This window comes from Schistocerca nitens, chromosome 1 (assembly GCF_023898315.1).
Source record: "Schistocerca nitens isolate TAMUIC-IGC-003100 chromosome 1, iqSchNite1.1, whole genome shotgun sequence".
In the NCBI taxonomy this organism is placed as follows: domain Eukaryota; kingdom Metazoa; phylum Arthropoda; class Insecta; order Orthoptera; family Acrididae; genus Schistocerca; species Schistocerca nitens.
The window spans coordinates 153,383,412-153,395,223 of NC_064614.1; positions in this window are offsets into that span (position 1 = coordinate 153,383,412).

Below are 11,812 nucleotides of genomic sequence, written 5' to 3' on the forward strand. Positions count from 1 at the left end.
ATTCTCAATGGAGAGAAGTCTTCTGAAGTAAGAGTGATTTCAGGTGTGCTGCAGGGGAGTGTCGTAGGACCGTTGATATTCACAATATACATAAATGACCTTTTGGATAACATCGGAAGTTCACTGATGCTTTTTGCGGACGATGCTGTGGTATATCGAGAGGTTGTAACAATGGAAACTTGTACTGAAATGCAGGAGGATCTGCAGCGAATTGACGCATGGTGCAGGGAATGGCAATTGAATCTCAATGTAGACAAGTGTAATGTGCTGCGAATACATAGAAAGAAAGATCCCTTATCATTTAGCTACAAAATAGCAGGTCAGCAACTGGAAGCAGTTAATTCCATAAATTATCTGAGAGTACGCATTAGGAGTGATTTAAAACGGAATGATCATATAAAGTTGATCGTCGGTAAAGCAGATGCCAGACTGATATTCATTGGAAGAATCCTAAAGAAATGCAATCCGAAAACAAAGGAAGTAGGTTACAGTACACTTGTTCGCCCAGTGCTTGAATATTGCTCACCAGCGTGGGATCCGTACCAGATAGGGTTGATAGAAGAGATAGAGAAGATCCAACGGAGAGCAGCGCGCTTCGTTACAGGATCATTTAGTAATCGCGAAAGCATTACGGAGATGATAGATAAACTCCAGTGGAAGGCTCTGCAGGAGAGACGGTCAGTAGCTCGGTACGGGCTTTTGTTGAAGTTTCGGGAACATACCTTCAAGGAGGAGTCAAGCAGTATATTGCTCCCTCCTACGTATATCTCGCGAAGAGTCCTTGAGGATAAAGTCAGAGAGATTAGAGCCCACATAGAGGTATACCGACAATCTTTCTTTCCATGAACAATACGAGACTGGAACAGAAGGGAGAACCCATAGAGGTACTCAAGGTACCCTCCACCACACACCTTCAGGTGGCTTGCGGAGCATGGATGTAGATGTAGATGTAGATGTATGACCTGGAAGAGCGGTGTTTCTGCGTTGTCTTTCGGCGACTTCATCCGGGATACTGTCCTTATGGTGTACCCCTTGGTCTCAAGAAGCTCCTTGAGGTACTGGGGGTCCATACTGAAGTGCAGGCGGCGGAAGACTACTTTGAGCGTTTTTGTAGCTTCCGACGAGTACGTGAACCAGTTTAGACCACGGCTGTCAGTGAGGTCAGTAACGCTTTTGTAGTCTTCCGCGGTTCGCGTCACGATTCTGTACATATCGTGACTTGCTGTCTTCGTATTAAAGTTGTTCTCGACCACCACGAGGATCGCCTGTTCTACTTCTTTAAAGGAGTCCGGCCATTTCACCATGATGGGTGGTGGCGCCCCCCCCCCCCCCTTCCTTCTCTGCTGCTGGTCTGCTGTTTCCTCCCCCTTCCCTTCGAGCTCAGCAAACCGGTTTTTAACGACCATGCCTCCAGCAGAGGCCATCTGTACAGCTCTTCTAATCTTCTTGCGTTTGGGTATTTGAAACCCATCCGCGTCAGTGGTCGTCTTAGGGGCTTAGCAGAGTTTCGACGACGCTTTTCTTCGTGTTTGCAGCGTCGGTGCGGTGGTGGGAGCGGCGGTAGTCGCACGTTTCTGGTAGCTTCCCAGATTCGTTTCCGCCGGGCGCTTCCTAGTGCGACTTTCCTCCACCTCCATATCGTCCGTGTCTTCAGCCTCCTCTCCGTCGTTCTCTAGCATGAACTGGGCCGTCCGTTGAACGGTGCCCGCGAAGACGTCTTTCATCTGCTTTCCTGACGCGACTTCAGGCCAGGAGACTGGGTCCTCACTGGGCGATTGTACCCTTGCGGGTGTCTTAATCTTGGTGGTGGCGTTCGTTGGTCCGCCCACGTCGAGTGCGCGCGTTGCTGCGTAGGAGGGCATGCCTCCTGCGATAGTAATGGTGCGCTTCTGTTTCTTCTTGTTTCCTTTCTAGGAATGGGTTGCCGCAGGTTGCGGACAGTGTGTGGCCGCCGGTAATGTATTATCCCCCGGCCGGCGACTCCCTCCGCAAATAGCTTCCTCAGCCGAGGTCGAAGTCGCACAACAGCTACCCGATCCATCAGCGTTGTCTCGTACTTTTCCGTGTTCGTCATCCGCCGTCTTCCTGGAGTGAAACTTCGTAGGTAGCGGACAGGCCGTATCATCCAGTATAACTGGGCGGCGACTTCCCCCACTACTGACGGCCTATGCCGAGACATTGGTCGTATAACCCCGTCTCATCTCCCTTCCTTCCTTCCTCCCTCTGGATCTTTACTGGCCAGTCCGTCGTAAGCAGAAGGTCGGATGGGGCCGCCGACTAGCAAGCTTCGCCGGGCGGCGATCCGCCACTTTGCGCTCGTCTTCTAGTCCCAGAAAATCAGCCAGCTCCACATCCGGGTCACACAGTCGGTCCATTTCGGTTGGGGAGCCGGATGGGGCCGTCGGCGGAGCAAGCTCTGCCGATCGGCGATCCGCCACGCCCTTCACTTCAGTGTCCTGTTCAGCACGGTGCGCCATCTCTGAGCTCCTCTCCGGACGGTCTCCTTACTGCCAAGGGACAGCAGGCGTGAGGTATGTATCAGATTCCCCCTCCCCATTCCTCGGGCGCTCCCTCCGCCGTCCTCGCCACGGGCGCTCTCTGGTCGTCCGCGCCGCGGTTCGACGCCCGGCTTGTGGTCCAGCGTCTAGGAGTTCCCTCGTAGGTCTGTGTCCAGGAACGTTTGCCGGCGGCGTTTCCGAGGTTCCTCCCCCTGCCCTCGAAGTCAGTGCATTCTGGGATATTTGTATCTTCTCCTTAATCCGGGTAATGGCTGGTTCGCAAGCTTGACTATAGCCGCTGTCACGATTCTGTTCAGATTTCCTACTCCGACCTCTATAGCTTCTTTCATGATGCAGTCTCAATATTCCAAAGTCTGTATTAGGACATTGGTCTTGTTATAGTCCATACCGTGAAGTTCTGCAGGCAATGCTCGTCGATTTCAGACTTATTAGGCTGTTGTAATCTCGTGTGCCTTTGGTTTTCAAGGCATCGGTCTTCAATGGTGCGAATTGTCTGACCTACACATTCCTTACCACATTGGCACGGTATATTGTAAATCCCTGATTTACGTAAACCGAGGCCGTCCTTAACACTGCCAAGAAGTGCTCTGGTTTTAGTTGGAGGGCAAAAGACGGTTGTTACTTTATATTTGTCTAAAACGCTTCCAAACAGAATGAATGCAATGGCCGTGCCCTCCTCAGGTTCTTCATTAGTTTACGACGATTGTGTTGCGAGTGTCGAACATGGAGCATCACAGATTAGCCCCAGAGAGAGCGCCCGCGGCGTGGGCGGCGGAGGTAGCGAACGAGGGAGGGCGAGGGGGAACCTGATATACAGGGTGAGTCACCTAACATTACCGCTGGATATATTTCGTAAACCACATCAAATACTGACGAATCGATTCCACAGACCGAACGTGAGGAGAGGGGCTAGTGTAATTGGTTACTACAAACCATAAAAAAATGCACGGAAGTATGTTTTTTAACACAAACCTATGTTTTTTTAAATGGAACCCCGTTAGTTTTGTTAGCACATCTGAACATACAAACAAATACGTAATCAGTGCCGTTTGTTGCATTGTAAAATGTTAATTACATCCGGAGATATTGTAACCTAAAGTTGACGCTTGAGTACCACTCCTCCGCTGTTCGATCGTGTGTATCGGAGAGCACCGAATTACGTAGGGATCCAAAGGGAATGGTGATGGTCCTTAGGTACAGAAGAGACTGGAACAGCACATTACGTCCACATGCTAACACCTTTTTATTGGTCTTTTTCACTGACGCACATGTACATTACCATGAGGGGTGAGGTACACGTACACACGTGGTTTCCGTTTTCAATTACGGAGTGGAATAGAGTGTGTCCCGACATGTCAGGCCAATAGATGTCCAATGTGGTGGCCATCATTTGCTGCACACAACTGCTATCTCTGGCGTAATGAATGTCGTACACGCCACAGTACATCTGGTGTAATGTCGCCGTAGCCTGCCACAATACGTTGTTTCATATCCTCTGTGGTTGTAGGCACATCACGGTACACATTCTCCTTTAACGTACCCCACAGAAAGAAGTCCAGAGGTGTAAGGTCAGGAGAACGGGCTGGCCAATTTATGCGTCCTCCACGTCCTAAGAAACGCCCGTCCAACATCCTGTCAAGGGTCAGCCTAGTGTTAATTGCGGAATGTGCAGGTGCACCATCATGCTGATACCACATACGTCGACGCGTTTCCAGTGGGACATTTTCGAGCAACGTTGGCAGATCATTCTGTAGAATCGCGATGTATGTTGCAGCTGTTTGGGCCCCTGCAATTAAGTGAGGACAGTGTTTCAAGCGTCAACTTTAAGTTACAATATCTCCGGATGTAATTAACATTTTACAATGCAACAAACGGCACTGATTACGTATTTGTTTATATGTTCAGATGTCCTAACAAAACTAACGGGGTTCCATTTAAAAAAACGTAGATTTGTGTTAAAAAACATACTTCCGTGCATTTTTGTATGGTTTGTATTAAACAATTACACTAGCCCCTCTCCTCACGTTCGGTCTGTGGAATCGGTTCGTCAGTATTTGATGTGGTTTACGAAATATATCCAGCGGTAACGTTAGGTGACTCACCCTGTATACCTCACGCCCGCCGTCCCATGGCAGTACATCAGAACACTTGATGATGGCAACAAGGTCGATTGCCGAAATATTCTGTCCTTTGTACACACACACCAGGCTATTCACCCGAGATTTACTTCGTCAGTTTTAGATCTGATAAACTTTCTACAGAAAACCATCATTTTCTGTCTCTAATTGTTTCAAGTTAACATTTTTTGAGTTATATCGAGACTTTGTGAACACCATGCATTAGGGGAGAGTTTTGTTCCCCGGAACATTTTTCAGACATCTGTGTCTAGCCACCCCTGTAACAGAAGTTGAATATTTATGTATTTACACGTCTAGATCAGTAGGAGCAAACTGAGGAGAAAAACTTCAAGGTCATGCAACGTGTCAGTACATGAAATTACAACATAAAAATAGTAATAGGTAAAATTAAATATTTATGAACCCAAAAAAGTCAAGCCATAAATTTAAGTGACCTTCGCCACCACCTCCAAGGTGACGAACAGGGATGGAAGAAGGCGACGCCCCAGCATGGCGCCTGACGCAGACGGTTGGCGCCAACCAAGAAGGATGGTGCGACTTCGCCATTGTTACACCGGCAGAGGTCCAAAACTCCTTCCAGCAGCTCCCAACCGAAGGAGCAGAACCACCGGCGAGAGAATCCCGCCTCCCTCCCCCCACAGTAGTGATGTTCAAAGACGACCCTACGAACCTCGACGCCCTCCTATCAGGTGTAGTAAAGGAGGAGCTCAAGAGCAAGTGGACAGGACAAAACCTCTACAAGGTCTCTCTACGTTCAGCTGAGGACGTACCCATAGTAGCCCAAACACTCACAGACAAGGAGTTCAACTAGTACACATCTCTCTCACCAGACGCCAAAATCCTAAAGGTAGTGTCAGGAAACACCCCTTCACTTTCCCCCCATCAAGGCTAAAATCAGAACTCGAAAGCCAAGGAGTTCTAGTCCGATCCGTGACTAGAATGAAGGACCGAAAGACAGGTCAGGACAACCAGACAACCAGATCGCGAGGAAAATGTTTCAAATGACCCGCATCTGATCAATGGATATATCAACAGAACCGCTCCAGACGAAGCGTGGCCCGGTGTAATGCTTCAGATGCCTCGAGCTGCACCACGTAGCTCGCGACTGCAAAATGCCGTCACGATGCTTCAAATGCGCCGGTGATCACGATATAGGAAATGCGACGCCCCCAAAGAAACGACAGCCGTCTGTTTTCACCGCAAAGGCTCCCACCCGCAGTAGAAAGGCAGCGAGCAAGACAACAAAAAATGGTTCAAATGGCTCTGAGCACTATGGGACTTAACTGCTGAGGTCATCAGTTGGTTCAAATGGCTCTGAGCACTATGGGACCCAACAGCTATGGTCATCAGTCCCCTAGAACTTAGAACTACTTAAACCTAACTAACCTAAGGACATCACACGCATCCATACCCGAGGCAGGATTCGAACCTGCGACCGTAGCGGTCAGCAAGACAACACCCACAAACTTCCGCCGCACCTCGGTGCAACCACACCACTGCCCCGGTAAGGCCCCGATCTTTCGCCCAAAGGCGGCAAAACTCCAATAGTACTGCCCCCCGCCCCCCAAGTACCAGAACCAGAGACTTCCCCCCACTCGGCTCCCCAGTCCTCCCCCGCAACGCCACAAACAAGCCCTCCAACACTGAAATCCCACCCCAACACCAGCCCCCGCACAACTGTGCAACGGAAATCAACGCCAAGGAAATAGCCAAAATCATGACCTTTCTCCTCGAGACAATGACCAACATGCAGCAAGTGGTCAAGTGCTTGGCCTCATTAATGGCCAGCAATGCTCAGAACTTCCCCCAACATGGCTGAACACCAGAGAGTGCTAACTGTAGCCGCGTGGAACACCAGAAGCATCTTTCCACAGTCAGGCGAGTTCAGACAATTCCTAATAGACGAGTTAATAGATGTATGCCTCGTCGAAGAGACGTTTCTAAAGCCGGGAATGCAAGTTAAGAGTCCCAAACAACACGTGCTACAGGGTGGATCGTGAAATAAATGGAGGTGTCACAGCAATCTACGTGCGCTCCTCCTTTCGTCACTATAACATCCCAGTGCCGCCCCTAACAGGGATTGAAGCCACAGCAACAGCAATAGAGGCAACAACAGGGAACATCATCTTCGTGTCCGCCTACAGAAGACCGAACGGAGCACTAATACCCGCAGACATCGACGCATTACTGTCTCTGGGTGATAGAACCTCCCTGGCTGGGGACTTTAATGCGAAGCATACGCAGTGAAATTCCAGGCTCACAAACAACAACGGCCGCCGCTTCCTGAACGCCATCGAGCGCAAGAACACCCTAGTGATAGGCCCGTATGAGCCCTTCCACTACCCAGAGAGAGGCCAGCCAGATGTGTTAGACCTCGGAATAATCAAAAGCACCCCACAACACATCACAGCAAGCGCTAGGACGACCTTGTCCTCTGACCACGTTCCGGTTGTCTTCCAGGTCATGGCCAACGTCATAACCAAAACAAAGAAGCAAATATATACAAAAAGAACAAACTGGAAAAACTATAGGGAGAACTTTACTGGGGCAATGTTAGCAGCACCCCGCGTAGAAGTTGCCGGCGCAAACGAGGCACTGGAGTACCTCACCACCAGCGCCATACACGCAGCAGCCGCGTCTACGCCGCCAACAAACGCGGAACGAGGCCACACACCCAGACCCCTCCCACCAGGCATCCTAGCAGCCATCACGGCCAAAAACAGGACCGTCCGTGAATGGCAACTAAAAAGGCAGTCGGCTACCAAACGACTCCTGAACAGGCAAAGGAAGAAAATCGAGACAGCTGTAGAGGCATACCGAAACAAACAGAGGGCTGACCGAGCCGCCACCCTCACTGTAGATGCAGGAAATGTGTGGCGCACGACAAAGTGACTCTCAAAGAAGTACCAGGGCATACCCCCCCCCCCCCCCCCCCCCCCCCTCAGAGAAGGAGTCGATGACATCATAGAACCAAATATGGAAGCAAAAGCGCTGGCAGATGCGTTTCAAGCGAACTTCAAACCAGTACAGGACCCAAAAGACCCTGAACACTGCACCATGGCGAACACTGTACTTCCACTCTTCCAACAGAGAGTCAGAAGACGACATTTTTTAAACCCATCACAACAGAAGAGGTCGAAAAACACCTGCACTTCCTGTACACCAGCAAGGCAGGCGGTCCCGTCCTACTGACGAATAAGATGCTAAGAGAGTTGCCCGCAGAGGCAGAACCATACCTGGCGGAGACGTTCAACAAGATTCTTGTCACCAGAACCTTTCCGCAAGCATGGACGCGTGCAGAGATCGTCGCACTGCCCAAACCGGTAAAAGACGCTCGGATCCCCTCAAACTACAGGCCCATAACCCTTCTGCACAGCCAGTAGAGAAATCTGAATAATTCAGCGCAGTGATGTTGGACGTAACCCGCACATTCGACTCCGTGTGCCCAGAGGTGCTGCTGTTCATGTTACTGATGCTAGGCGTCCCTGTGTAACACGTGAGACTCCTCAAGACGTACCTGGAGGGGAGAACCTTTCATGAAAGAACCACTGAAGGCACGTCTACAAGAACAAACATATGCGCAGGGGTGCCATCTGTACTCGGACCAAACCTGTCCCTTCTATACACATCAGACATGCCCAAGGCCCCCAAGTATAGATAGCGCTATACTGCCGCAGAAGAAGCGCTGCCCTCCTGCAGAGACACCTACAGTCTGCTGTCCATGACCTAGAGAAGTGGGCAACCAAATGGAAACTAGCCTTCAACGCCAGCAAGACGCAAGTGCTTGCAGTATGTAGAAGACGCTTCTCCCAAGCATTGGCGCAGATCACTGTCCGAGGCGAGCCAGTTCCTTGGAGTGGCACTGCAAGATACCTCGGGGTGACTATAGACCGACGCCTTACCTTAGGTCTCTACATCGAAGCAGTAAGATCTGGCGCCCTAGGGCAGATGAGGGCATTATGTCTACTCCTGAACCTGACCACAACGCTGCCCCCAGAGGTCGGCCGCAACTCGACTACGTTGCCATTGTGTGCGGCTATGCCGCCCACACCCACGTCCACAGGCTCCAGACAGTGCAGAACAGGGCCCTGCGCCTTGCTCTGCACCTTGCACGAGAGTTCCCGACTGCACCACTCCACCTGCTGGCTGGCGTCCCGTACCTGAGAGACCACTTCACCCACACGGCGGACGCCTTCTACGAGAGAGTCGAAGGTCCGAAAACACGAAAATTCGGGCCCTTGCGACCCGCGTCCACCGGATGATCACCACAAGATGGCCGGACCTACTTCGCAGCGACGGAGAATAGCACTCTTCAAGTGCTCATCCACCTTGAATTGAGCACTCCTCAAGTGATTTCCACCCTTAGCTTTTAGAACTTCTCAAATAAATTCCACCCCTGGGTCAAACATCCTCCAAGAAACTCCACCCGTAACAATCTTCAAGTAAAACTCAATCCTTAGTTTTAGCCTTCCGCAAGTAAAACTCCACCCTTAGCTTTAGCATTCTTCATGTAGAACTCCACCCTTAGTTCTAACACTCTTCAAGTGAATTCCACCCTTAGGTTAGCACCCTTCAGGTGAACACCCCTCCGTGTCAGTGCATTGGGCACAGTTCAATAAAAAGGCAAAGTTGTCGTGTTGTCACAGCAAAATTATCGTCTTCCCCCCACCTCACAACCTTACCCTATCACCTCCTAGCACTACAAGACATCAGGGTTTCATTAAAACAAACCAAGGGGAAGGGTCAAACCCCGGGAGGGTAATGTAAGGAAAATTGTCGTGTCCCCTAGATCTCAACATTAACTAAAAGACTAAACCAGCAATCAATGAACAAATGAACATAGTGTAAGGGTAGGGTACTGGGAATCGGGAGGGGATGGGTGGGAATGTGCGCATGAGAGAGTGAATGTATGAATCTCTGTGTGTATGAAAAGAAAATAAAAAAACAGTAGTTTAACACCAAGCGTCACCTGTCGCTCAGAAGTAAAAACATCCATAAACAGTGAAGTTCACTGCAATCTATTGTATGTAAAAGGTATTAAAAATTTACAAGCATACCAAGAAGAAGAACCAGGAAGAGAAGAGAGAAGACTACAAGAAAGAAGACAATTGGAGGCACAGCCCGAAGGCTTACACCCCATCTACAGTCTGGGGCACCAGCCCCAGAGATAATGCTGCTGCGCGTCCCTTGGCAGTACATCAGCACACCTGCTGATGGCAACAAGGTCTATTGCCGAAATATTGTGTTCTTCGTACACCCACACCAGGCTGTTCACCCGAGATTTATTTCGTCAGTCTTACAGCTGATAAACGTTTTACAGCAAACCATGATTTTCTGTCTGTAATTGTTTCAAGTTAAGATTTTTGAGTAATATCGGGACTTTGTGAACACCAGGCAGTAGGGGAGAGTTTTGTTCTCCGGAACATTTTTCAGACATTTGTGTCTAGTCAGACCTGTAGCTGAAGTTTAATATTTATTTATTTACAAGTATAGTCCGGTAGGAGTAAACTGAGGAGCAAACCTCCAAGGTCATGCAACGTATCAGTATATGAAATTACAACATAAAAATAATAATAGATAAAATTAAACATTTATGAAACCAAAAAGTCAAGCCATAAATTTAAGTAAACTCAATCAACAATATTACATAGGAATCAGCTTAATTTTTCAAGGAACTCCTCAGCAGAACAGAAGGAGTGACCCATGAGGAAACTCTTCAGCTTCGATTTGAGAGCGCGCGGATTACTGCTAAGATTTTTCAATTCGAGTGGTAGCTTATTGATAATGGATGCAGCAGTATACTGCACACCTTTCTGTAAAAGAGTTAAGGATTGGATTCCTGCCTAGTATTAACAGAGTGAAAGCTGCTTATTCTTGGGAATAAGCTGATATTGTTAACAAGAAACGACAGTAGAGAATATTCATATTGAGAGGCCAACGTCAATATACCCAGACTAGTGAACACGGGTCGGAAGAGGTTCGCAAACTTACACCACTTATTGACCGAACTGCCAGTTTATGAGCCAAAAATATCCTTTGATAATGGGAAGAGTTACCCCAAAATATAATACCAGACGACATAAGCAAATAAAAATAAGCAAAGTGGACTAAATTTCGTGTTGGAAAATCACTTACTTCATATACGTTCGAATATTAAAAATGGCAGCATTAAGTCTTCGAACATGATCCTGAACGTGGGCTTTCCACTACAGTTTACTATCTATCTGAACACCTAGAAATTTGAACTGCTCAGTTTCACTAATCATATCCCAATTCTGTGAAATTAAAACGTCGGGTTTCGTTGAATTGTGTGTTAGAAACTGTAAAAACTGAGTCTCACTGTGAAACTTCCTGGCAGATTAAAACTGTGTGCCCGACCGAGACTCGAACTCGGGACCTTTGCCTTTCGCGGGCAAGCGCTCTACCATCTGTGGTAGAGCGCTTTCCCGCGAAAGGCAAAGGTCCCGAGTTCGACTCTCGGTCGGGCACACAGTTTTAATCTGCCAGGAAGTTTCATATCAGCGCACACTCCGCTGCAGAGTGAAAATCTCATTCTGGAAACCTCCCCCAGGCTGTGGCTAAGCCATGTCTCCGCAATATCCTTTCTTTCAGGAGTGCTAGTTTTGCAAGGTTCGCAGGAGAGCTTCTGTAAAGTTTGGAAGGTAGGAGACGAGATACTGGCATAAGTACAGCTGTGAGTACCGGGCGTGAGTCGTGCTTCGGTAGCTCAGATGGTAGAGCGCTTGCCCGCGAAAGGCAAAGGTCCCGAGTTCGAGTCTCGGTCGGGCACACAGTTTTAATCTGCCAGGAAGTTTCATATCAGCGCACACTCCGCTGCAGAGTGAAAATCTCATTCTGAGCCTCACTGTGTTTTAGCGTTAATTTATTTTCTACAAGCCTTGAACTTTGGTCACAAACTGCACTATTTGAAACCGAGCCAATGTTGCACACGGCATCCTTTATTACCAAACTAGTGTCATCAGCAAACAGAAGTATTTTAGAATTACCTGTAATAATTGAGGGCATATCATTTATATAAATACGGAACAGGAGTGGCCTCACTATTGATCCCTGGGCACCCCCCATTTGCCTGTGCCCCACGTCACAGCCATCTCAACACTATTAATAATGACCAATTACAGCCTGTTGTTAAAG